The sequence below is a fragment of the Sorex fumeus genome, unplaced genomic scaffold (assembly GCF_029834395.1).
Source record: "Sorex fumeus unplaced genomic scaffold, SorFum_2.1 ptg000024l, whole genome shotgun sequence".
NCBI lineage: Eukaryota > Metazoa > Chordata > Mammalia > Eulipotyphla > Soricidae > Sorex > Sorex fumeus.
Window position 1 is genome coordinate 55356044 of NW_026606081.1, and position 27390 is coordinate 55383433.

The 27390-nt window shown below is 45.7% G+C and overlaps 2 protein-coding genes and 1 pseudogene across 10 annotated transcripts in view; 1 reads left to right on the forward strand and 2 right to left on the reverse strand.

The window, feature by feature from the left end:
- The window catches only part of MTHFS (methenyltetrahydrofolate synthetase), a 162575-nt gene that overhangs the window by 14633 nt on the left and 120552 nt on the right, over positions 1-27390 (reverse strand). The window lies entirely within an intron of this gene.
- Positions 107-27390, forward strand: part of ZFAND6 (zinc finger AN1-type containing 6) — a 41219-nt gene continuing 13935 nt past the window's right edge. Inside the window, exons 1-2 of one of the 9 annotated variants that reach the window (XM_056114436.1) lie at positions 110-280; positions 22360-22521. The gene's annotated coding sequence lies outside the window, so the exon portion shown is untranslated. The other 8 variants (XM_056114438.1, XM_056114439.1, XM_056114445.1 and 5 more) reach the window with 8 other exon arrangements.
- LOC130023886 (uncharacterized) lies at positions 4088-4213 on the reverse strand (annotated as a pseudogene).

Below are 27390 nucleotides of genomic sequence, written 5' to 3' on the forward strand. Positions count from 1 at the left end.
CCGGGTGTCCGCCCCGCCTCCTCCCCGCCCCGGCTCTCGCCCCTGCCCCGCCCGCGGTAATAATTAGGCGGCGGGCGGGGCGTGCGTCAGCGCGGCGCTGGCCAATCCCCGAGGGGCCCCGGCGCGTCACGGCGAACAGCCCGACAGAAAAGTTTGATAAACAGCGCACGGAGGGCCGGCGGCGGGCCGGAGCGAGCAGGGCTTCGGCGGCCTTACCTGTCCCTACTCACCGGCGGCCACCGCGGCGGGCAGCGCGTCAGGCGGAGAGGGCCGCCGCCAGGTGAGACGCTGCCGCCCCTCCCCCCCGCTGAGGCCGTGGCCGGAAGCGCGCAGGTGGGGGCGGGGCGTGCGCTCGCGGGCTGGCGGCCGGGGTCGGGGGTCCCGCGGGGGGCGCGGGGTCAGGGGGCTGGGGGCTCGGGGAACTGAGGGGTACACGGGCTGAGGTACCTGACTGGGCGGACGAGGTGGACGCGGCCGAGGGGCGGGGGAACGGGGTCCGAGGGGCCCGGGGAGGGGGGCCGGGGGCCGTTGGGAGCGATGAAGTTAGGGGGTCGGGGGCTGGCGGCCGGGGGTCCGGACCTGCTTCTCAGAAGGTGGCGCCGGGAGGAATCCCTGAGGGCCTTTATGCGGGTGGGGCGCAGCCCCCTCCCCCTCGGGTCCCGCCTCCCGGGTCGCTGCCCCGCGGGGGTTCGGTCCGCTCCGGGCCTGCGCGCTGGACTCTGAAAGGCCCCCTCCGGGCCCCCTTGAGCCGAGCCCGCCTGCCGAGTTTGGACGGAGCGGAGGCCCCTTAAGATTTGACCCCGGAGGTCCCGGACCCCGGGCGTGGTGGGAGGCGCTGCAGGTGGGACGGCGGGTTCGGTTGGAACCTCGAGCTTTGCTTTGCAGCTGCCAGGGACGATGTGGCCGGCGCCTGGGACTCGGTGCCGCAGACCCCGTGCCCCTCTCTGCCGCTCGCCCTGGGGGCTGGGTGCCGAGCCAGAGGCGGGTGTCCAGCGGGGAGGAAAGAGAGGCTTCCGGGTTTGCTTCTAGGTGCCGGCGGAGGTTTCGGTCTCGCTTCTGGTTCGTAGTGTTTGGACATGGTGGGGGAAATCAAGGTGACTGCTCGCCTCTTCATAATTTGAATTTCTTTCCTTTGAAATCTCAAATCCTTTGAAGTTTGGCACTCGTTGCTTTATTTATTTATATTTTCAGTGCGAAAATAGTAAGTAGAATCGAAAAGATGTGTGACTTGCTAAAACGGTTAAGTAGCCAGATTTGCAAGGGCTACTTTTGGTAGGACATTTCCACCCTGCGTTAAAAATAAAAACAAACAAAAAAAAAACAGGGAGAAGCCTCTTGGGGGTTAGGATGCTAGTCTAGGTGCATCACTGGTCCCCTGTACTACAGGAGCCAAAAGACCTGCACCCTTCGCCCTAGTGTTCATGCTGATCTGGTTGACCTAGAATTGCTGAGAATGACCCAGGACCTCTGGCTTGAGGGCCTTTCCGTACCCCCACAATCGAAAACTCATTCTTACTCAGTTGTAAGACCAGTGTCATTTTTGCCTTCTAGAAAGAGTAGGAGGTTACAGGGAGTTAATAAACCATTGCTACCACTTTGTCAGGTACAGGCCCAGTTTTTCTGTTGGTACACACTTACATCCTAAACAGTTGGAAGTTGAACTCTTAGCAGTACTAGGAGGGGTTTCTGCCGTTAGCACTTGACTAGGTCTATACCCGGGGCCTGCTGTGCCCCAGATGTCCTGTTGTGCCCTGGATAGCAGGCATCTGGCTGCCATTCTGGCTTCATCTTCCTTTTCTACAGCCCACTCTGGCTGCTCCTATGTGGAGCCACATTTGAGTGTGTGAATTAGATTATTTTGTTCCCAGACTCACAATCCACCAATAACCTTAAAATTCACAGAATAAAATCTAAACTTTTCCCCGTGTCGCTTATACTTTAGACCTGCATTGTCCAGTGGAAATATAAAGGGAGCTATAATTGTAAAGTTTTATGATTTGTTCATTCAACCAAAAAAGTCAAACCAAAATAAGAGTCTGGTGAAATTTTATTTTAACCCCACAATATTATGATTGCAACAAGGAATCACTGTAAGAAATTTAGTAATTTTCTGCCTTTTTTTTTTTTTGACACAAGTCTTCACAATCCCATGTATGTCATCCACTTAAAGCAAATCTTGGGCTAGCTTTGTTCAGGTGCTGAGAAGCATGAAGTATCCTGTGGCTGCAATGTGCCTTTGCCCTAATCATTTCCCCCTGGCTCCCTGGACAGACTTCCTCCCTCTCTGGACCCCTGCCCTGCGGCTGTGTGTGTCTGGAGGGAGGCATGTGCTGGCCCTTGTAGTTGTTGCTCCTTGTGTAATATTCCTATCGAGTCTGTTCCAGCCCCCCCTTAGACACAGCCTGTTTACTCACCTTTCCTCTCCTCCCATGGATCCCCTCCCTTCTTTGTAGAAGCTACTGGAAAGGGGTGTGTGGGTACTTATGTGCGCCCTCTACTGGAGTGTGAACTGCCAGAGGGCAGGGTTCCCTCCTACTCAATCTTTATAGCCCCTGAGAGTGGCTTTGAAGGGCCATTTCATTCCATACTGTACAAGTACTCTACCTTGTTTTTGCTTTTTCTTTGGTTTGTTTTTGGACCACACCCAATGATGCTCAGGGATTACTCTTGGCTTTGCAATCAGGAATCACTCCTAGTGGTGCTCTGGGATCATAAGGAATGCTGGATCACAATCCAGGTTGTCCACTTGCAAGGCAAACGCCCTACCCACTGTGCTATCTTTCCTGCCCTGAAAACTGTTTTCTGCTGTGTGTAACTGGTTATCTTGTCCCTTTTCTCATCATCATAATGGGGAGATCATCTTAACACCTAAATCTTACTATGTGTTTCTTCTTTGGGAGTCATTCTGCCATTCTGTTGATGAATCAAAACTTTTTTTTTTTTTTTTGCTTTTTTGAGTCACACCTGGTAATGCACAGGGGTTACTCCTGGCTCTGCACTCAGGAATTACTTCCTGGTGGTGCTCAGGGGACCATATGGGATGCTGGAATCCAACCTGGGTTGGCTGCGTGCAAGGCTAATGCCCTACACGCTGTGCTATCGCTCCAGCCCCTCAAAATATTTTTGTCATTACATAAAACTGTGCTAACTCCTTTCCTTCTGCAGGTCATGGTTGGGCGATTTATTTTAGTGTTTGTCTCTTCTTCAGACTTGCTAATCTGGTAGGTACCAGCCACCTGTGGCTGTTTAAATTGATCCAAATGAAATAGTATTACGACTTCAGTGTCTCCACCTTAGCTTTAAGAGCATCTGGGTACAGAGCAGACACACACGTGACTGGTGACTGTCACATCTGGCAGCAGAGATAGAGTCTTCTGCAGTGACACAACTACATGCCAATTTGTAAATAATCATGTGGCACATAGCTGCTGCGTTTCATGTAAGCAGCACATCTGGCTGGTGAAATATGGCAAGGCTGAATTGAGATGTGATATAAGAACATAACATGACCTTGATGTCTCACACACACAAAAAAATACTTTTGAAAAATTGGATGACATCTTGGTTTATGTTTTGTGGTAAATGAAATGTTGTTACCACTCATTTAGCAGTTTGGTGGGTGGCTGCCAAGACATTGACGGTGAGATGGGGCTCTCTTACATTTCTGTCCTGCTCCAGACCCTCGTTTCTGCAGTGGGAGGACTAGATCACAGCATATGAAGTGGTCCAGAATTTGAGGAGTGAATAACTTTTCTATTAGAATGTCAGAGAATGTTACCTGAGTAACTTTGTTTTCAAAATAGTTTATTTCCTTGGTGATAATTTTTAAAAATAGGGGGCAGGAGAGAATACAGAAGGTCAGGAAGGGTGCTTGTCTTGCACGCAGTCAACTGGGTTCAGTTCCCTGAACACTGCTAAATGTGACCCCAAACCAAAACCAACCCAGATCCAAAGTACTGACTACTGTTGCAGGGGGCTCCCCCCATTTGGTGTATGCAGTTTTTTTAGTTTACAAGAGATTTCTCTATTCAAACTAATAATTTGGCTTTGTGTCCTAACACACAACGTTTTCTTTTTCATTTTTTTCAGATTTTTCTTTCTAATGAACTGACCATTATGTTTACAAAATTTTGAAATGGTCAACAGACATTTCTTTTGGCTACTGATTGAAATCAGCAGCTTCAGCAGAGTGCTGGCCTTGATTCAGGGCCAGTGATACATACATTTTCTTTGGAGGAAACGGGCTTGCAACATTTTGAACTCCAAAGGCCCTTTTATTATTTATTTAGTGTTTGGGGGCCACGGTGTGGGACTCAGGGCTTACTCTGGCTCTGTGCTCAGGGGTCTCTCTGTGCCTGGGAATCCCTAGACCATGGCCTAATGTACCACCCCCACCCCGACCCCGTTGAGTTGGCTTTGTGCAAGGCACACACCCTCCCCCTGTACTCTCTTGGCTCCCCAGAGCCGTAACTTTGAGCGTAATTTCTGGAGATTTGCCGGAAGTGTAAGACGCGAGCTACACTAACTTGCTTTTACTATGGCTACGTTCTTGGAAGGCAGCGGGAACTTGGGTCGAGTGGAAACGCAGCTGGGCTGAGGTTCAGTGCTGCTGAATGCCACGGTGGCTCCTGCCCGTTGACAACGGGGAGCGGCGGCGGCCGGGAGGGCGGGAGGCGCCAGTCGTCACCTTGGGGTGCTGTGCTGCCCGAGGCGGGCGGGGGGGCGGGAGGGCGTCCGGGGCCGACGTCCTTTCGCGCGGAGCAGTCACCTTGGCGAGACAGGCGTGCGCGGGCCCCCGAACCGGGCCAGCGGACCTGTGCCCTCGCGGTCTCGGCGTTTTGAAGTCCCGGGGACTTGGTTCTTGGAGGGCGGGAGCTGGGGGGCTCTCTGGGACAGGTGGCCTTCCGTCCAGTCTCGGGCTGCCTCGGAGTTCCGGGCTTGCCTGCTGGCAGAGGCCAGGGCTTTCCGCCCCGCTCGTCGCCTCCCGACCCGGCTGTTCCGCACGTCGGAGGACGGCGCCACGGCCCAGCGGCCACGGGGCCCGCGTACCTCGGGACCCCCACCTGGGGCCGACGCCGCGCCGCTGCGCCTTTAAGAAAGCAGCGTATCCGGGGGCCGCGGGACCGCCTAACCTGCTAGCAGGAAAAGTTGTTGAAAAGAATGGATGGCGGCGCCTGCCAATGGCTGCGCGGGGCCGCCCTGGCGGGGCGGGGCCTCGGCGGGGCAGCCAGTGGCGCGGCGCGGGCGGGGCTTGCGCCGCGGGTTTGGTTGCGCCGGAGGGTCGCTTCAAGTGAAGTTAATGTGAGGTGAGGCGAGCAGAACCTTGTGGAGTTTGGTGGGTAGGAGGTTGGTTCCCCCTCCCCGGCCCCTTCTCTCGGCCCCGGCCCGCGGGGCGTGGGTGGGCCGGCGCTCTCGCCGCGGGCAGCGCGGGTGCCAGCCGAACCTCCCGTCGAGCCGGGAGCGGAACAAAGGCTGTTTGGACAGGAAATCGGGGCTGGGACCCAACTGGACGCTCGCGAGGCGGTTCCGAGGCGGTTCGGGTGGTCAGGCTCCGGGGCCTTGCGCCCCTCGGGCCCGGGGCCCCGTGTCCGGCTCGGCACTCCGCACCCCCAAGTGGCCAGGCGGTCAGGCCGTCGGTCTGTCTGTCGAACTCGGGGCACGGGCTCGTCGCCCCCCCCCCCCCCCCCCCCCGGCCTCCGCTCCCCTCCCGCTACGAACCGCTGTCCCGGCCGTGGGGGAGGGGCCGGGTGAGACCTTCTGCCAGCCTGGGCTCGGGAGCCCCCCGCCCCGGACCCCCCACTCCGCTAGACCCCCCACCCACACCGGGCCAGGGGCCTCGTGCTTGCCCCGAGGGTCCGGTTCTCCGTCCTCCCGCCGATGCGCTGCGCCCCCCCAGTCCCCCTGCCGGCGCCCCATCTCTTGTGCAGACCCTCAGGCTGCCTGCCGGGGGGCTGACTCGATCTTCTGTACCCAGTGCCAGGCATGGCCGCCGCACTTTGCTTGGTCGGGCGGACTTCTTGCGTGGGCATCTGCTCCAAGTTTGCTTTCGCGTGTTTGAGAGCGAAGATCGCCCTCGAGTTGTCCCCTGGCGTGGCCCACCCAGCCCCCAGGCCGAGAACGCTAGCGAGCCCGCCTGCCGCTTTTCAGGAAGGTGCTGCCCCGAGACGGCGACTCCTTCGTGCCCCCCTCCCCAGTCCAGACTTGCCGGTTGTTTACCCGGAACCTAATAGCCTGTTTCATGTTACATCTTCCGAGATGTAGATGGAACTGTGTATTAAAATCTGGACATAAAGTCGGCTGAAGGGAATTGGTAGGATTTACCCACTGAAGGAGGTGAAGCGCTTGCCGTTGCATCCTGTATTTTGTTGTCGTATTTACTGTTTACCTGCGGCATAGTGTTTTACTCTCTGTTGTGAGCTGCTTCTGTGAAGTGCTGGCTGAAGAAGCATTTTCTTCCGTAAACTTTGTCGGAACCGTGTTTTGAGAGGTGGTTAGAGTAGTGCCACCCGCCTTCCTGGCAATGCAGAAACTGTAGTGAATGGATTTCTTAAATGCTGCCGACACCTTTTCAGACTTTCGTAGGTTTTGATAAAAGGTAAGCCGGTGACGCCACGTTGTGGTGCTATACTTGTTTCTGAAGGTCTTTAAAAGCACCTTTGACAATAAGTTAATTCTGTGCATTATTTCTGTCCCCTCTCTGAAATGGAATAGGCCTATTAATGTTCAAGTGATTAACTTCTTAATGAATTTCTAGAATAAATTTTTAAAAGTTGTCATAAAGCAAGTTTTTAGATAATTAAAAATACTAACATTTTGTAAATAGGCAATAGGCCATAGGTTAAACTGTAACTCACTGATGGAACTGTGGTGGAACCCGTACAAACCTGAATTACTCAGTGCAGTTCATTTTGCAGTTTAAATAATTTAGCTTTGTTTTTGTAAATTTTTAGTCTCGTTTACTGATGGCTTTTTATGTCTAACTTTTAGATCTAATGCTAGTATATTGGTCATCAGTTTACTTAAGGGAAATGTTGGTATTTTTCTCTTCTCCGCGTCCATCTGTTGTTACCTGTGTGTTTGGTAGTGGTGAGCGCAAAGCGCACTGCTGTCACCCTCTGAGCCATCGTGTTGGTGGGGGGGGCGGGGGAGGGATCCCGTAGCTGTAAGCCCTTTTGTTGCAGGCTCTCTTGTAGGCTCTCACATAGTTGGCTGCAGCACAGCCAGCAGTCACTTGCTACACTGGTGATCATAGAAGGTGGTGCTGCCAGGATCACATTTGGGGTGTGTGGCGATTCAGGGGTCAGAATCAACTCTTTGTCTCATGCTGGCAGAGTAGGAGCTTGAACCACTGACCCATCTCCTAGCCTGGGGGCGGGGGGATTGTTCTTTATGTCATAATTTTTTTGTCTTCACTGAAGAGTTTGGTGTTTGCATTGCAGGTGCTTTGTTTTCTTTCAATATTTGAAATGGAGACTAAAAATGGCTCACTTGATTAGTGAGATGATTCTTATGAAATATATTTTTATGTATTTAAATACTTATGTGAGTCAGATTTTTCACAGGTAAATCCATGGATAAGCCAATTGTTTAAATATTTAAATGTGTTGGTGCTTAAATATTAATATTTTCCTTTGTTCTGAGTTTGAGGAAAATATTTTTTGTCAGATTGATTTTATTGGTACCAGACTGAGAATACTTAAGATCAGTCTCAGTGAAAGGTGTTTTGAACATGGCTGTAGTTTACATTTCAATATACCCTCCATAAAAGGTTTGCCCCGTTCTTTTACTGCTCTGGGAACAATAGAACTTTGAGAAGCTCTGAATTCAGCAGTACTGCACTCTGGATGACAGAATTAGGGAGTATCCTTATAGTTGGCTTCGACTGAGAGTTGGAAGCCAACTTTCTAGAGGGGGAAAAAAAAACTTGAAATTATCTAATATTGGGACAAGATAAGAGTAGTGATACTTTTTTTTATTCCTTTAGAACAGAGAGAAATGTGTACAGTCTCTCTTACAGATCACCAAGGGGAAAGCAGCAATTTTCAGCAAATTTCCTTCCTACTTAGTAGAAGAAAAATTTTTAATGGGGCATTAGATTGGTAAAAATGGAAAGAATCTATGGTGGAATTTTGTGTTTGTTTATTTATTTATTTGTTTATTTGGGGCGAGTTGGGCCACACCAAATGGTCCTCTCAACTCACTCCTTACTATGTGCTCAAGATCACTCCTAGTGCTCAGGGATCACTTCTAGCAATTGTCAGGGGACATAAGGCATGCTGGAGATCATACCCTATCAGCAACAAGACAAATGCCTGACTGCTGTACTATCTCTGGCTCTGTTTTTGTTTTTAAATAGGGCCACCCCTTGAAGCATTGGTGGGGGCCTGAGGTCACTTCTGAGAGTACAGGACCTTGAAATATTTATGGTCAGGGACTACCAGGGCCATACCTGACATTGCTGGGTGGGGTAGGCACGCAGTGCTGGGACCAGATGTGGCTTTGCACAGGTAAGGCCAAATTTTGCCATTTGAGCTACCTTCTTGACCTTGGAAGAATGTTCTTTCTTTATTTTAAATTTTGGGGTTTTGGGTCATACCCAGTGATGCCAGGGCTGCTTCCTCAGTGCTTGGAGGTTGCTCCCTGCAGTACCGGGGGCTCATGTGCATGCCAAGGATCAGATTCTCAAATCTAGGGCTCTTGCATACAAAGCATGCACTCAGCTCATTGAGCCATCTCTCCTGGCCTTCTGCCAGAATTCTTTTAAGGTTTCTTTGTACTCTATCTGGGGAATTCCAGTTCTCTTAATAGTTTTCATATTTGGGTTCTTTATAATAAAGTAGTAAGGATTTAGGAGGTAATTTTTTTGCTGATAACTTTAAAAGTATTTGTTAAATGATTTGTCTTAGAACATGTTCTGAATCTGATTTTTTGTGTTTGAATAGAAAAAAAATGAACTGATAACATTTTTGTTATGTTTTGGTAGAAGGAAGCAGATCTGTTGGTCTTTATATATATATATATCACACACACATATGTATATATATTGGTCTTTGGGACACACCTAAAAATATTCATGACTTTTCACTCTGCGCTCAGGAATCACTCCCATTGGGGGCTCAGGGGCTCATAAGGGGTTCTGGGGATCAAACCAATGTTTGCAAGGAAAGTTCCCTACCTGCTATACTATTGCTCTAGTCCCCAGTCTTTATATCTTTGTTCACCGGGATAGCAGTGCCCTGGGTACTTTCTCCTCTTACCCCTCCCTTCTCCAGGTTTTTTTTGGGGGGGGGGGGCAGTATTTGATTTCTCAGTAAAATAGCACTGTTGACTACTTTTTCCTTCTTGAAACTTCCTCAGTTCAGTGGTTCTCTCTGGGCTTCCTTCTATTTGTGACCTTTGTCCCTTGCATAGTTTGCTTTTATTTACAACTATTAAGTTTTGGAATGTCACCGGATTCTCATCTCACCACTATTCTCTATTCTTTTGGATAATCTGCAGCCCTCTTTCTTTGATTAACCTCCTAGATAAAGTGGTTTCAAGATCTTGAATCTTAAATCCAGACTTTCTTTGGGTGCCAGGATAGGAAGGTTGAGTCCATGCCCTGCATGCTCAGGGGCTCTTTCTGGTTCTGTGCCTAGGGGTGACTCTCAGGTACAAGGCTTCTGAGACAAGAACCTAACATCCTGTAATACCTGAAATTATCCCCAAATCCAAGCTTTGTCTATGTTAGGCCTGTGTTTATTTGTTTCACTAGTGCTTCCTCCACTTCTGTATTATAGCTACCAGAACTAAATAACTCAGCCGCTGCTTCTGTCCTCCCAGCAACATCTCTCTCTCTTTCTCTCTCTCTCTTTTTTTTTTTTTTGGCTTTTTTGGGTCACACCCAGCGATGCACAGGGGTTACTCCTGGCTTTGCACTGATCATATGGGATGCTGGGAATCGAACCCGGGTCGGCTGCATGCAAGGCAAATGCCGTACCTGCTGTGCTGTCACTCTAGCCCCCCAGCAACATCTCTTAAGTCCCTTTCTCTCCCTGCAAATAAGTGTTCCTTCCAGAACACCAGAATCTGGGTGTTCAGTCCCTTCAGTTTGAAGTCCAGAATCTGTCCCTATTTTTCTCCTTATCCTGGCAGAGGTGACTTTCTGTCCTTGATGACTAAGGCAGCCTCCAGACTGGTCTCCTCTGCTTGTGCACTGCTTTTTCCTGCTAGTCTCTGCTGAGACTTTCTGAGCAATTCCTTGTTGCTCTTGGATCTTCTTTCATTACCTGGGCTGTAGAATAATACCAGCTGGGGCTGGAGCAATAGCACAGCGGGTAGGGCGTTTGCCTTGCACGCGGCCAACCCGGGTTCGACTCCCAGCATCCCTTATGGTCCCCTGAGTACCACCAGGGGTAATTCCTGAGTGCAGAGCCAGGAGTAACCCCTGTGCATTGCCGGGTGTGACCCAAAAAGCAAAAAAAAAAAAAAAAGAATAATACCAGCTAATTCTGTGCTTTAGCCTTTTTTTTGGTTTTCTCTCCTATTTTTTAGGCCACACCCGGCAGTGATCAGGGCTCATTCAGAGCTCTGTTTTCAGGGCTTTGTGTTCAGGAATCACTTCTGGTGGTGCTCAAGGGACCATATGGGTTGCTGGGGGCTGAACCCAGGTCCTCTGGTTGCAAGGCAGACTCCCTCCCTATCCACTGAACTATTTATTGTTCCAGCCTCTGTGCTTAAACCTTTTTAAGCAGTACCCCCCAAAAACCCCAAGAGTTAAGTGTAGTTATGTAGTTATCTTCCTTCAAGTGAGAGATAGTGTGCAAAAGGCAAACTGATCTAGCCAAAGTCCCTTATTTAAAAATATTCCTGGGGGCAATCTGTTCATCTCTCCTCTCCTTTTTCCACCCTGCTCCACTCATTCCATCCACATCCAACTGTTTCCACTTGACCCATTAACCAGATGTGTTGCCCAGGTTAAAAGTACCTTGAGGAACAGTTTCAAAAAACCATTTCCGACAGTGATTTTGAACAGATAGAGGAATTTGAGCATCCTGTGAATATGAGGAAAATGGAAGAAAGAGATTTAGGGAAAATAAAGGCAGATTTCCACATGTGGTGGTTTTTGAATTTCAGAGCTGTCGGATTCCTCACTTTTAATAAAAGCTTGAGACCAAACTGTAAGAGGAAGATTTTGTTAGGCAAAGTGTGAAAGCACTTTATCTGTGCTATTTGAAATGCTAATGACCTCCTTGAATAGCTGTTAGCCTGGACCTTGTGTACATTTTTACATCCAGGTGTACAAGCCATCCCCCTGGGACTGCAAAGACTGTAGGGAGGGTTATAGTCTTTTGCATAAAATGTAACATCAGAAAACTTAAATTCTGCAGGTAATTTAATTTGGAAAACTAAGATGAACAGAAGTAGTTGAAGTGCTTTTCCTTTCCAGTATTTCTTTCTTTCCTCCTTATGGCTCTCTGAGATGCTTCCCTGAAACTCTTTTAGACAAATAGACTACCACTGAACCCTCCTACCGTCCCTTCCTGAAGCCTTTTCCCCCTGAAGCCTTTTCCCCCTGAAGCCTTTTCATCTCTAGCTTTGAAAGCAACTTGGAGATAGAATCAAGAGGTCAAGTGGATAAAACTTTAGAAAATACCGATCAAAATTGGTTTCATTAAAGGAGTTAGAGCTTAACTGTAATTTGGGGATAATGTAATTACACCATTTTCTGCTTTTATAATGGGGGGAAAAACTATGCCCATTATAAAAGCAGAAAGATTTTTTGTTTTGTTGTTTTGGACCACACCTAAGCGGTTCTCAGGCATTAACTCCTGGCTATGCACTCAGGAATTATTCCTGCCATTCTCAGGGAATCATATGAAATGCCAGGATCAATCAAACCTGGATCAGCCCTACCCCTGTCCTATCACTTTGGCTCCGCTTTTTAAAAATATTCTAGAGGAAGTTTTATACCATTCTCAAAGGTTTTACTATAGCATACTTTGCTCTTCACAGTAGTATTTTGCTTTTTAAATTTTATTTTGGGTTTTGAGCCATGCCTATCGGTGCTCAGCTCTTATTCCTGGCTCTTTGTCCAGGGATCATTCCTGGTGGGGCTCAGGGGATTGGGATGAGGTATGAGGTGCTGGGAATTGAACCCAGATCAGCTGCATGCAAGGCAAGTACCTCACCCGCTGTGGTATCTCTCTGTCCCCTATGTTGCATGTTGTTTGTTGTTGTTTTTTTAAATAAAAGATGGAAATAGTTAATAATAGATTTTTATATGTTACCTACTAACAATAAAATGGTACATGTACATGTGATTTGAAAAGAAAGTTTTGTGGCTTTTACATGTTCATTTCTCACATTTTATTTTGTTAATGTATTTTTGAGAGGTCTCCCAAGCACTACTAAGGAGGCCTAGGGACCCTTCAGTGATTCTCAGCAAACTGGGCTGGTGGTTCAGTGCAAGGGCCAGAAGTTGTGGGGCTGCTTGATCCCTGTACACTGAAATAATTGCCTGAAATATTTAATTGCCTGCAATAATTATTTCATTAAGCAAATTGTTTCCTAAGTTACATATAGACTAGTCGGGTGGTGATATCGACTGAGTCACCTACTCATCTGGACAGGTAAGTTTACAAAGTGTGGCAATCCCATAATTTTCTGAAAACAGACTCACTTACCACTTGGAGAAGTTGAGGTACTCTAAATATGTCCTGCCTTCTATTCAGTCCTTGAACGTTTGGAAACCCTGCGTCATTTGTTAAAGTGAGTGCTGTATAAGCTCAGCAGGAAAGGGAGAAAGAGGGCTAGGAGGGCAATCAAGAGGTGTAAGCAGAAAATCCGGGGTATCCTTTGACTCTTAAGCGATGTTTGAGATCACCTTGGCGACAGCCTTCTTGGGGGAGAGGGGGAAAAAGTGGATGTAGAGAGCAATAGCTTTTTTTTTCTTTTTGGGTCACACTTGGCGATGCTCAGGGGTCACTGCTGGCTCTGCACTCAGGAATCATTCCTGGCGGTGCTTAGGCGACCGTATGGGATGCTGGAAATTGAACCTGTGCAAACGCCCTACCCACTGTGCTATTGCTCCAGTCCCAGCAATAGCTTTTTTTATTCCCCAGAAAAGAGACAATCTAGAGAAGGACAAGTGGTCAGGGTAATGGAGAGAGGGGTTCCAGACATTTCTGGAGGTAGGGGAGAGGTTGGAAGAACTCTGGGTGGAATGGTAAGCATTGTGAAGTAGAGAAATCTGGAGAAGGAATTTCATCACCACACTGCAGTATCAGACATGGCAACTTTTTTTTTTAAACGAAACTTTTTTTAGAGTAGTTTCAGATTCACAGCAAAATTCAGAAGATTGTTTAGCGATTTCCTGTGAACTTGTTATGTCCCCACAGTGCACCTTTTTTCCCATTAACATTCACCCTGGGAGTGGTTGGAATAGGTGACTGCAATGATTTATCAATAAACATCAAGTATTAGTTGATACTGGGGTACCCTATTCTCATGTTTTCACTGCTCTGGAAATCCTCTGTATCTTATTTTTCCCTCCCCACCGCCCTGACAACTACTGATCTTGTACTGTTTCCATAGCTTTGCATTGTCTGATGTTTCCTAGAGTGGGCTGTAGTACCTTTCCCAGGGATGGCACTGCTAACTTCTGGGTGATGGGAAATGGGAGACACTGTTGTGGCGTAAATAAGATTGGCTTCTAAGGGGGCTCTGAGTGAATGTATTTTTTTTTCTAAAAGGGGTGGTACCGGCCAAATTTGGGTACCTCTACTCTAGAGTGTCATTGAGTTGGAGCCTTACTCTGTTACAGGTAGCCTTTTCAGATTGACCTTTTTTTAAAAAAAATTATTTATTTGCAGTGGTGGGCAAATATCCGGATGTGCTCTGGGCTTACTCCTGTCTTTGTACTCAGGGATCTTTCCTAGTGGAACTGGAACCCTAATGGGATGCCAAGGATCAATCCTGGGTCAGCTGTATGAAAGGCTAGGTAGGCCTGCTATACCCTCCTCAGATTACTTATTTGGATTTTTTTTTATGCATTTCAAGAGTTCTTTATAAATGTCTTTTTTTAATTTTGTTTTTGCTTTTTGGGCCACACCTAGCAGTGCTCAGGGGTTATTCCTGGCTCTGCACTCAGGAATCAATCCTGGTGGAGCTTGGGGGACCATATGGGTTGCCTGGGTTTGAAACCTGGTTGACAAGACAAATGCCCCATCCACTGAACAGTCTTTCCGGGCCCTGGGTCAGTTTTTTTTTTTTTTAACAGAGTATCTTTTGCAAATATTAAGGCTCTGGATTGTCTTCTCATTCTTCTGATAATTGCTTTCCACAGGGCAGGTGTCTTTAAGTGTTCAGCTTGTCAGTTATTTCTTTCATAGGCTCTCCTTTTGATGTTTATATTTTAGAGGTAATCAAGCTCAACTAGGTTTTTTCCTGTGTTACTTCCTAGGAGTTTGATCATTTCGAGTTTAACAGGTTTTTGATCCATTTTGAGTTTGTGTTTGTGAAGGAAGGAAGGTGTTTAGTTTTTCCGGGACCATTGTTTGAAAAGTTCATCTTTGCTCCCATTGCATTTGTTCAGCTGAGTTACCTGTCGTTTCCATGGGTCTATTTCAGAGTTCTTTATATCATTCTACACATCTCTTTGTTCTTTCTAAAATACCACATGGCCTTTGAGTACTGTGACTTATGCTAAGGTTTGTCTGTTCTCTAACTCTTCTTGGTCCTACTTGGATGCCACCTTTGTGGTCCTACCCACTGTCACCAAACAATCATAGCTGTTGGCTGTGGATTTCTAGAGGGTAGGAGCCAAAAGAGCTGGGGACAAGAGCTCTAGGTGGTTCATATTTGGTTATATAATGATTGACTTAAGAAGAGAATCGAAGAGATCAAAATTTTGAGCTCAAGAACGAAAAGAACCAGAAGATGTATATAGTGGAAATGAGGGGAGGGGGGATGGCGAGGTTTGGTTCTCATAAAACCCGTGGAGAGCCCATCCAGTCTCTGATCTGACTCACTGAAGCAGAATGAACAACAATTGTGTTCCTGTCATTCATTCTCTTACCCTCCATAGGAATCCTTCCAGAGGGATCTCGAAGTCACAAACCCACAGGTTCAGCAAAGTTAGTGCATTTCTCGGACTTTCACTGAAATTTGAAAAACAGCAGTTACCCTGCCTTGGTTCTTTCTTTCCCCCTCTAAGCAAGTCTGATGGTGAGATTCTGTAGACTCTAGGCTAGACTTTCCTATCTGAAGGCTCTGTCCCTTCATGGGGATCAGTTGCGGTGATTATGTAGTCTTTGGATTAGACTTGATGTTTGTGGTGCTTTATAGCGGAATGCTGTATGACCTAGGGCTGGTGGGGATGAGAGAGGATGGGTGTGCATGTCTGATTGTGAGTTTATGTTGCATCTTCACAAAACATTAAGACATATATGGATAACTTCAGGAAGACAGACCTTTTATGTTGAGCAGAATATCAAAGATTAAGTGACTTTTTTTTTCTTTTTGGGTCACACCCAGCGATGCTCAGGGGTTACTCCTGGCAGTGTTTGGGGAGACCATATGGGATGCTGGGGATTGAATCTGGGTCGGCTGTGTGCAAGGCAAATGCCCTCCCCGCTGTACTATCGCTCTGGCCCCAGTTAAGTGACTTTTTTTTAAGTGGAGAAAACATAAACTGAGAATAGTGTAAACAGAACGGAAGGTAAGAGTTATAGAGTTATTTTGTATTGTAGATAAGATACTGTATTTAGCTCTGTTTGAGCTAATTTCTTATACAATAAGAGGAAAAGCATTAGAGTTCTCAGACCCTAGAATGGAAGTAGCAAGATAATTGGACCCCAGAGTTTCTGTCAGGTTTTAGCCACAGCTGAGTATTTCTCAATGATCATAATCCCAAGAGGTCTGATTAGTTCATAGTTTACATTTGCCTAATCAGAATGGAAACCTTCATTCTTTAGTAGTTTGTTTTGAAACTTAAAGTTCTCTGTCTTCTCAAAATAAGAATTTTCAGTAATCCCATGGCAGAGTGGGCAGAATGTAAGCACTCAGGGAAACAGACATTTGTATGGGTATGCTGCATCTCTGACCTGTGGAGGGAGAGAGCAGGAGCCAGGGGTGAGCTGGGAGTCTCTGCCCTCCTGAGGAAGCTGTACACACAAGAGGGCAATCTTTTCCTGGGATGGCTTGCACCCTCTGAAACAAGTGAGGTGGAGAGAGAGGGAAGTGAGGGAGCTTTTCCTCCAAACCAGTTACTCTTTCTCTCTTTTCTCTCCAGCCACAGCTCTTCCACTTTCTGTCCAGGTCTGGATGAGCCTTAGTTGTACTGCATTTGGCCCTATGTGACACTTCACCTGTAGCTGTGGGACTTAACACTGGAGTGAGGTCAGTGAGGGTAGCTATACCCTTTAAATGACATGCAGACAACTTGTCTGCATCGAAGAGCCAGTGTGTGTGTTCAGGATTGTGACCCGTGTACATTACAAACCTGTGCATTGTGCTGTGCTGGGATCTGCAAGGGTTTGGGTGTTGATCTGAGCCAGTGAGTACTCCCAACAGTGTGCTAGTGTGCTTGCAGAGGAGTGATGCCTATCCTGTTTCCTGTCTTAAAAGTTCTCGTTTGTTGGCTGTTTCGGCTCTTTCACGTGGGAGAGTGACTGGTTAGTGGGAAGAGGTGTATCCAAATGCTTTTTCCACAGGTTTCCACCATCTTAGACAATTTCAGGTTATCTGTAGGGGTTTGCTTCACATGTGTTAGTCCCTTTCCTTCAACCTGTTACTCAGGTTGAAGGTTAGTCTTGACTGAATGTTGTCTTCCCCTTGCTCAGTTACTAGTTATAAATGGATGGTGGCTCCTGGATGACAGCTGTTTTGTGTTTCCTTGGAGATAAGTTGTGTTCCTATTTCTTATTTGCCTTGTTTCTGCATGAGTTTTTGGGGAAACTTTCCTCTGGTCTTGACATTGGAAGTCCCCTTGTTGTTTTTCTATTAAATTAAAGAGCAGAAAGCAGAATATGGATTGTTAACCCAGAGCAGATGTCTTTGAGCTCAAGGCAAACTAGTTTTTATCAGTTCCTCTTGTATGCTTCTACTTCTACCACCCCCGAAGTTTATCAAATTCTGTGCCCTCAAATCTGAATAGAAGATTTCTTTAACAGTACTTCCCTTATTTTAGTTTACATGCTTATTGATTGTGGGACAACCAAATACTTGCTTCTTAACAGCTGCTTTAGTAAGTACCAGAGTAAGTACAGGTACTATTATGTAAGTACTTCATGTATTGCCAACAAAAAGCTTTTGCTGAAATTCTAGTGTTAATCCAAAGCTTAGAGTGGGAATCCATTACTTGAGTTAGCTTCTGAGATGAGGTGCATCCCTTGACCAAATTCTAGTTGAATAACCTCAGTTATTACAAAGTTACTGCCTTTGCAGTAGTTTAAAATAATTTTCTTTCAGCTGTAAATATGCACTTACTATTTCCTGTTCTTAAACAAAATTTCTTAGTATTTATCTAAAGTAGTACTCCTTAGACTTCAATCAAAATCCCTTGGGAGCTTGTTAGACCATGCTAATCCTTACATTCTGCCTCTAGAAATTGATTCATTGGATATGATGTAGCACCTAGGAATTTGCAGATTTCTGATGCTGTTAATCCATGAAACTGAGCAACGTAGGATTTAAGGTTATATGCAGAGTCCACAGTTATTACAGGGAAAATCTGACTGTTACAACACTTAGCTCTTGACATTTGAATCATATTCTTTGATTCCAACTTCAGGCCAGAGAGTTGAGATTTTTTTTTTTTTTTGAAGTAAATAGATTTTATTTGGAGGATTTTTAGGTATGGAGGGAGGGAGAGAGAGTGAGAGAGTAAAGTTAGACACGAAAGCATGAAAGTACACATCTCAAGAGGGGAGATGCGGGCGACACATGTGCTCGGGCACCACATGTGCTCGGCCACGTGGGCACAAGCAGCACATGGGCTCGGGCAGCAAATGCGCCGAGAGTTGAGATTTGAGCTTCTCCCCTTAGCATTCTTTCAAGGCTGGGTGTTGGGGCTGTACAGGCTTCATCTTGGTAACTAGATGAGATAGCAATAAGGCAGGCTATCTGACTGAAGAGGTAAGAACAGTTTGCAGCTGAATGCTGCTTGACTCCTGCATTTTAGAATGTTTTCTGTGGCTTTCATGATCGCACATGGAACAGACTGGAAGACTGAATTATGCCTGCCAAATGCTTAGTCAGGTGTCTCTGACCTAGGTAGCTAAGTTTTGAGGGTGTGTGTCGGCCGGGTTGGAGCTGGATGATTCCTTGGTATTTGAGAGTAAATACGTCTCTACCCTTTTTTCTAATTAAGGGAGGCTTGAAAATTAATCATATCACTGGTGCTCTTCAACAACAGAAGAGGTGTGAGTCTTGTTTTAATGGTGTGAAAAGGAACAGCTTTCGCTTGTACTTTGTGTAGTTTTTGTTGGTATGTTTTTTTTTTTCCTCAGTGGCCCCTGGGTACCATTAAGTCCTTGAAGAGAATATTGTACAAGTCAGAAAATCTTAAATAAGGGCTTATCGTCTGGTGAACTGTTTCTAGATTGTTATAGATTAATATACTGCTGATTGTTTAATGGCCTGGAAGGAGAAAAGATGCTCATTTAAAGTGAATTAGAGTGTTCTACACACTATCAGCATATTCCCTGATTGAGGATGGAAATTAAAGATGAAAAGACTCTGCAAATTGAATTTACTGTTGTTGACATATAGAGGTTTTGGGTTGGTTTGTGTGATGTGGATAAATGCAAGTCAAGTGTTAACCCTGTACAGAAACCTCTGCATGTTTAACAGTTGTGTGCAGGTGTGCCGGAGGCTAGAGGGAGAGTGCTGAGCAGGACACATGACCCTTGAGGCTGGTGGGACCACAGTGGAAGGAGCTGAGTCTCACTGCCTGGCTTTGACAGGAAAATGATGGATTTCTTGACACCTGCATTATTTCTTAGTGGTGCTGTTTTACATCTAGTTTCCTTCACATATATTTATTCCACTTGGTAACTGATAGTAGTTCCCTACAAATTGACTGTTAGCAGGATGAGTGCAAGAGGGCTTGTAAGGGAAAAAAAATGGTTTGATGGCCTTTGGGAACTTTTTAATCAGTTTATCAGCTATGCTCACTTAGTAAACAAAGTATAATTGAACATAGTATTTAAAAATCAGTGGTACATGATCAACCCATGGATTAGATGGGCAGTGAAATGTTAGTTTTTTTAGACTTCTAATACAGGACCTAAAGGAAGAAGATCTCCCTCATCATTTGACTGGTGTTGTTGTCTTTGTATCTTTGGGCAGATGGTCACAAGTTGCTCTAGACTGCTGCTGGATTGGAGTTTGAGTGTGTGGGGATAAACAGGAAATGTTGCTCTCTGTTGTGAAGTACTTGGAATTTGTAGACGATCAGTTTTAGATACTTGTTATATTTTGAAATAAGCCCTAATTTGTAGAGAGGTTTATACCACAAATAAATATAGTTCATGTACCCCTTAGCAGAAGTCCCCCATTGTAGATGTACGTGGTCCTCTATTTCCTCAGTGCTTGGAGAACATGTCACATGCTTCACATTCTTTTGTCTTGAAATCTTAGATGTACTATTTCTGAGAAGGACATTCTCCTGTGTGGCTTTGTGTCCGTTACCCAGTGAGGACACTGAGCATCAATAGCATGTAGACATCTCCCTATTGAGATTGCTCCAGGCTTCCCAGTGATGTTCCCACTTCCCAATCCAGGACCCATCTCAGAATCCTAAGTGTGTTCAGTTTTTCTTCTCTTCTGTATCCAGGAACATTTCCTTAGGCTTTGAGGAAGCCAGTCCTGACTCGGTTGGCCCGTGTGCGTGGAAACTGCACCTCAGTCTGGGTGTCGAAATGTCCTGGTGGTTTTGGGTAGCAAGGTGATCTTGGCAGTAGTGCTGTACTCCTGATGTAGGCTCTGTGGTGGCATTAGGAGCACAGGCCCACCTTGCCCCTTGTCGCTGACATGCACTTTGACCTTTTGGTTAATGTTCTTCCACATAAAAGTGATTATTCTTTCTTTTGTAATAAATAATTTGTGGAAGAGATCCTTTGAGACTCATCAGATTGCTATCCACCAAGAATTGGAACACTGTCTGCTAAATTTGCCTGATAGATTATTACTGTGATAGTTGAGGTTCAGATACTTAATTGCACAAACTCATCTCTTCCAGTTCTTGAATTTTTACATTTGTTAGGTATTTTATTTTGACCTGGAATTTGTCTTCTGAGACTTGTACTGTTGACACACAGTACAAATGCTGTACTGTGTGTCACATGAACTTTGCTTTAACAGCTCTTCGGCATGAGGGTTGGTTTTTGTGTGTGTGTGTGTGTGTGTGTGTGTGTGTTTCTCTGAGTAAGTCACTTCCATTTCTAGCAGCTGTTTCTTAAAAAAAGACAAGTTTCCTGGACCCCTGTGGCTCTTAGAATACCATAACTGGCCCAGTGTAACAGAGACTCCCAAAACCCGGAAATTGGTTCGAGACAAGAAATCAGTTCTAGACCAGGGCACTGTGGATGGACACATTGCCTCTAATCTATTTCATTATTTTATTATTGTTTTCAGTTTTGGGGCCACACCTGGCATTGCTTAGGAGTAACTCCTGGCTCTGTGATCAGGAATCACTCCTGGAAGAGCTGGGGGGACCATTTGGGATACGTGGATCAGCCACATACAAGGCACATGCCCTACCTGCTGTGCTCTCTTGCCTGCCTCTAATCTAGCCTAATGCTCAAGAGCACTGCTTTACATTGCTTTGGAGGCAGATAAGTCTGGATTTGCGTCTAATCTCTGCTGTTTACCAGCTCTGGTTCTAAGCAGCTTCTTCACTGATCCCAGTTTCAGTCCAAAGTTGGTAATGAGAGCATCTGTTTTTCAGGGTGGGATAAGGAATCAATGTACAAGGCAGTTTCTGGGTCATGTCTGCTCCTTCAGAATGACTGATCATCATTTCACAGAAAGCATACTCTTGCTTCATCACCCTAAACAGACAACTGACCTCTTGCACTTGCTCATTTAAACCTGGCGTGAAAATCAGAAAGTTTTATTAGTTCTGCTACAGGATAGCTAAATTTCTGGACAAATATTTGTGTGAAAGTGTGAAAGTTATTTTTACCAAGTTACAGCTTTTGTTTTTGTTTGGGCTTATACCCAGCTGTGTTTACTCATGGCTCTGTACTCAGGGATCTCTCCTCAGTTCTTGGGAAAATTGTATGTCCTGCCAGGATTTGAACTTAGGTTGATCGCATACAAGGCAAGCACCTGACCTACTGTACTATATCTCTTTGGCAGCCAGTTACTTTTCTGGGGTTTTGGATTCTTAAGTTAATTCATATGTACAGTATAACACTGTAACACTGTCCTCCAGTTGTTCATCTATTTGCTCAGCAGGCCCAATAGCATCTCCATTTTGAGACTTGTTGTTACTGTGTTTGGCATATTGAATAAGTCATGGGTAGCTTGCCAGGCTTTGCCATGCAGGCGAGATACTCTCGGTAGCTTGCCGGGCTCTCTGAGAGGGGCAGAGGAATTGAACCCGGCTTGGCTGGGCTGGCTGTGTGCAAGGCAAACGCCCTGCCATTGTGATGTCGCTCCAGCTCCATGTATAGTATAAGTATATTATAAACCTCTGAGATATTTTGAATGAACCCTAAACTTTTAGTTGTCTTCTCTAGCAGCAAATATAAAATAAAAATGTCAGCCTCACTTTAGAACTGAGGTAGTGAAATATGAGTGAACGTTTTCTCATAGTGTTTTTAAGCCATGTGGCTAATATAAATAGGTTTACTGTGTCTGTGAAACACTAGATTGTTTTCTAAAACTTTACTGTAGAAATTGAGACCTATATTATACATGTGGGGGGAAGTAATTAGCTAGATATCTGGCCATTTTGATTAAATGCTTCTGGACAGGTCTTCCAAGTCCTCGGACTTCTGTGTCTGAGGTCATCCCTCTTGACTGTTTTATAAGTTGGTTTTTTAATTGGTGGCCATTTATGCTTAAAAAAAGCAAAACCCAACAGTTAGCTTAAACCTTAAAAAATAGAAGAATCTCTTATTGCTTACTTAAGTAAATTTTTAGTAAGCAATAAAAAGCAATTATTCTTATTTATCCTGTAGTTAGGTAAAGGGAAAAATACACTAAAATTAGAGATTATTGTATATTGGTCTCAGCAAATGAAATGTTTTGTTTACAAATTTTACCTCCACAACTCTTTACAAGTGAAAGCACTCCTAAACTTTTAGATGATGAAAATGTAGTTAATGTTAACTGTCTCAATTCTGTTTCCTGTTGCATGTGTTACAGGAATGAATCTGGAGTCTGCTGCAGTAAAACACTGAAGGCTTTAAAATGTTTTCTTGCATAAAACTCAAACTTTAAAGTAGCTGCTTATGAGGATAGGGAAGGCAGGAAGCTAATGTCTGTCTCAAGATACAGGACAGCTGTTTGCTCTTCAACCTCAACTGTGTGAGTAGACCTCAGTCTGGCAACCCTCCCTCATGGGCATAGCAACCTTGCGCCATCTGAAGTGCAGCAGGTGCATTGAAGGTAGCATGAGGTGACATGGCTAGGGTCTGTTGGGTACTGCCGGCGGGTTGGGGGAGACCAGAATTTAATAACCCAAGTATCTCATTAGTGACCATGCATCTTTTTTCAGAATCAGTCTAAGTATTTGAATCTGCTTATTAGTGTGACGGAAAAGATTATATTTTAGATTGGTATTGTTTTGCAGTTCACTTTTGACCTTTTACATTTATATTATATATATGTTAGAAATTAATACAAAATGGTTATTGGAACTACTAATTTAAACTACAGTTAATAACAGTAGGTCTTTGTGGTCAGCATACAATTCAGAAAAGGAGCTCTTTTTTCCTAAATGCAATTGTCTTTTAAGTAGGCCAAATTCTTTTTTTAAATTTTTATTAGTGAAACACCAGTTGTAGATTTACAAATTTTTGTGCTTGGGTTTCGATTATACAATGATCAAATACCCATCCCTCCACCAGTGCCCATTTCCCACCACCATGGATCCCAGTATCTCTCCCACACCCATCCCCCCCATCCCACCCTGCCTCTGTGGCAGGGCATTCCTTTTTGTTCTTTCTCTCCTTTTGGGTGTTGTGGTCTGCAAAAGAGGCATTGAGTGGCAATCATGTTCAGTCCATAGTCTACTTTCAACATGCATCTCCCCTCCTGGGAGCATCCTCCAAACCCTTTATTTGGTGCTCCCTTCTCTATCTGAGCTGCCCTTTCCCCTAGAATGCCCGGCTGAAATAGGCCAAATTCTTAAAAAGGTCTTTTATAATGTATCTACCTACTAAAGAAAATATTTTCTCTTCCTAAAGTTATCTACCTTAATAATTAGGGTGCTTTTTTGCGGGCAGCGGATGAGGGTTCTGATTTTTTGCTTTTCACTTTCCTCATAAAATTTTCTCTTCAGGGTGGGAATATAGGGTAAAGGCACATTCCTTACGCACAGCCATCCCTGGTTCATACGTTACCACCACATGGTACCCTGAGCATGACTGGGTACAGCTTCAGAGGTGGGCGCCCCAACTTCCAACCTCTGCTGGCATAGTCGGGGCAATCCCTGGTACTGCAGGTCCCAAGCAGTTCTGCATTCTTGGGCTTCGCATTGAGCCATCAACTCATTTGACCAAGAATCCTTGGAAGAGGCCCCTAGACCCTATGAGCACCACTTGGAAGCCCCCAGTTTTCAGATTGTTTTCTCTTTGGAGTTCAGGACTGATTCTCCAGAAAGGAACGCATGTCTGTATAGATGAGGTGGTTGAAAGTAAAAGTGTGCATCATATAGACCGATAGATGTGTGTTTAGCTAGAGTTTGTAAGCTTTTCTCTGTGATTTAGGAGTCAGTAGAGGAATGTACTGTGCTTTCACGCCTGGGTCTCAGATGTTCTAGCTGAGGGAGATTGGAACTGACTGTCCTGGAGATCAGTACAGGAGGGGCCTTCAGGAACTAGTGGGAACATGTGCTACACCCCAAGAATCTTAGGGCAGTGCTGTGAAGGGTGTGTGGTTGGAGAGAGGCTGATTTGCATGTAGTCAGCAGCAGTTTGAAACTCACACTTCAATGTGCTCCATCCTACTCTCTCAGCTCTGAGTTTTAGAGGTTTGCTACTTCTTAAACTTTTGTTCATTTGTTTTTTTGTTTCTGGGCTTCTCAGGGCTTATTCCTGGCTCTGCACTCAGGGATCTCTTCTGGCAGTGCTCCAGGAGTTCCCAGAGCTATATGGGATGCCAGGGATCAAGCCTGGGTCAGCCATGTGCGCAGCAAGTGCCTTACCCGCTGTACTATCTGATCATTGTCTTCCAGGAATATGCCTGGGTCAGCGCCAGCTCTGCAGGGAGGGGAGGAGTATTGGGACCAAGTAGCAGGCTGTGTCCCTTTGTCTAGGACTGTGGTTTTTCAGTGCCTCCCCAGGTTTGCACATTCAAGCAGAAATAAAGAAGGCTGTGGTGCCACACAGTTGGCCACGTGCTGACTGAGGTTTTAGCCCCTTTAGTTGGCAGGGGGCACCCCTTCTTAGTTAAAGCACCAATTCAGTTCCTGGTACTCCTGGTTATGTTGGTAAGTATTGTGGTGGCACTCACACTTTCTCACCATGGCACTGGCTGATCTTTTCAGTTGTGGTGCTTTGCAGGGGTCAGGCCCTATTTGTGGTGCTTGCAAACAGCAAGTGTGGTGTGGCAAGAAATTGTAGTGCCAGGATTAAGCTTGGTGCATGTGGGACACAGGAGGTTGAACTCATGTGCTTTCAGAGCCGGCGTTCTGAGTCACTGAACTATTCCTCCAGGCTTCATGGTAAAGGTAAAGGTAAAGGCCCTCCCGTTGATCGTCGATTTGCTCGAGCGGGCCCAGTAACGTCTCCATTGGAGACTTTGTTGTTACTGTGTCTGGCAGATCGAATACTCTCGGTAGCTTGCCGGGCTCTCCGAGAGAGGCGGAGGAATCGAACTCGGGTCAGCCATGTTGGCCGTGTGTAAGGCGCACGCCCTACCCGCTGTGCTATCGCTCCAGGCTTCATGAAAAGCATTAATTTGCTGCTGTGGAGGGTAGTTTCCCCAATAGTCGCTTTGGGAAATTACATGTTTTAAATTTTTAATCTTATCGTTGAAAAGCAACAGATCTGATGACATTAAAGTTTGATGGTGATGCTAGACTTGTAATCTGTAATTAATTATGTGTTTTTATGGAAATAGACTCTTTTTCTGGGTGCTTCTGAATTTGAGATATAGATAAACTAAGAAATCAGCCCATTTGCCAGTGGGAGAACCTCTTCTATGCGTCGCATTGTACCAGCACACACAGGAAGCACACATCCGCTGGTGCGTGAGAACAGTATTGCTCAGTCTTTTTCTCTGTTGTCCCAAAAGGGCCTTTTTTGTTGTTTTTTGGTTTTTGGCCATGAGCATCACACCCAGCCAGCAGTACTCAAAGGTTACTTCTGACTCTGCGATCAGAAATTACTGCTGGCAGTGCTCATGGAACTATATGGGATGCCAGGGACGGAACCCTGGTTGGTCACATACAAGGCAAGCCCACTGTCTTCTCTCTCCAGCCCCTAAATGAAAGAGCATTTTAAAAGTGTTTTCTGTCTCATCTCCCACCTCTTAAAGTTGCCTCTCCATTTGATGTTTCGAATGGTATTGAGTATCTGTTCTTTGAATGGGAAGACCCAGTTTATGGCAGAGCCCTGGGCCTTTCTGCTCTGCAGAAGCATTCTGAAAAGCCTTGGTTGATGCAGGGTATAGCTAATGATAACAAAATTACAGATTAAACCTAAGGGGGGAAAATCACAAGAGAATCATTACTACACTTAAAGATATTTTGTGGGAATGCAGACTTTGCATGCAAGGAGGCCCAGGTTTAATCGCTGGTACCACCTGGTTTCCCGCACCCTGCACCCTGCTTAGACAATAACCCCTGAGCACTGCTGAGTGACTCCCAAAGCAAATCTAAGCAAAATTATTTTGGGGAAAATCCTGCCTCGCCAATGATTTGTTGCTGTCATTTTTGTAGATCTCTTTAAAGAAAGTCTATCTTGATGACTGTCTCTGAAGTTCTCACATAGTCTGTGTGTTCCATCAATGCAAATGCTACAGGGGAATGTGTTGTTCTTCAGATGGGTACTGACATTGAGGACAGCTTCCCCACATCCAACCTAGACTTGATACACCCAGGACTTTGCAAGGATCCTGTCGTTTTACAATGAGGAACTAAAAACTTTGGACCTGTTTCTGTCAAGGAGCTCTGTTCTAGTCTTCCCTCAGCATGGCTTCTATTAAAGAGGATTGTGTTCTACATCAGTGCTTCAAAAATACTGGTTCATGAAAAGTAGTCCCGTGCTACTTTTCCACAGATTGATATAGCACCAGCTCCTTTTGCAGCTTGAATACTGCCCATCAGTCAGATCTGAGTAGCCAGAGATTGGTCTTGAGACCAAATTGGTCTTGAGATTGGTCTTGAGACCAAATTTAATGAGATGGTGCTTTTCCTGTGAGCTAGCCAGCTGACAAGGAGTGTGCTGATAAACCGTTTGGGTGTGGCTGTACTGTCCTAATGTGACAAGGCTCCCTTAGGATTTCATCTTAGTTTTCAGGGCTTCGAGGCCACTTATCCACACAGTGAAGTGGCAGTGTTAGGAGGAGAGCATCCAGGGGGCAGTGCTTATTACGGGACTTATGATTTTAGACCCAAGGGTTTGAATCTTGGTTCCACCACATACTGACTGCAAGACCTGATTCCCAGCTCGATATGCACCCTGTTAACCCTCATGAACATAGGCAAGACATTGTTTTCATGAGATACTCGCCGCCTTCTGCCACTCTGGTCATTTTTTGTATTTGACTGTGCAGTCACTAGAGAGTGCGTTGAAGATGGGAATTCTCAGATGATCGGGCAAGATTCCCAGTTCCTGGTTAAAAGTCAGAATATCTCTGTGGAACAGGACATTTCCATTTAGAGGCAAATGCTGAGCCTGCTGATTCATTTTATAATCCACCTAAATACACTGTCACCATTGGTTCTGAAATTTGCAGTGTCCTCCATCTTTAGTAGTTTGCTCAAGTAATTTAGAGGTGAGGGTCAAATCTGCCTTCTTCTGTTGCTCAGTCATTTCGGGGTGTCTGGGGCAGCAGACATCCTATTTAGAGGTATCCTTCCAGGGAGTTCTGTATTAGGCTTCTCATTCCACACCCACCCACTGTGAAGTGACCTTCCTTTCACTTGAAGGCCTTATAGAATCAGGATGAACCAGTCAGTACCTTCTGTCACACTACCCATGCCAGAGAAGGCCTTGCTTTTTGGGGGAG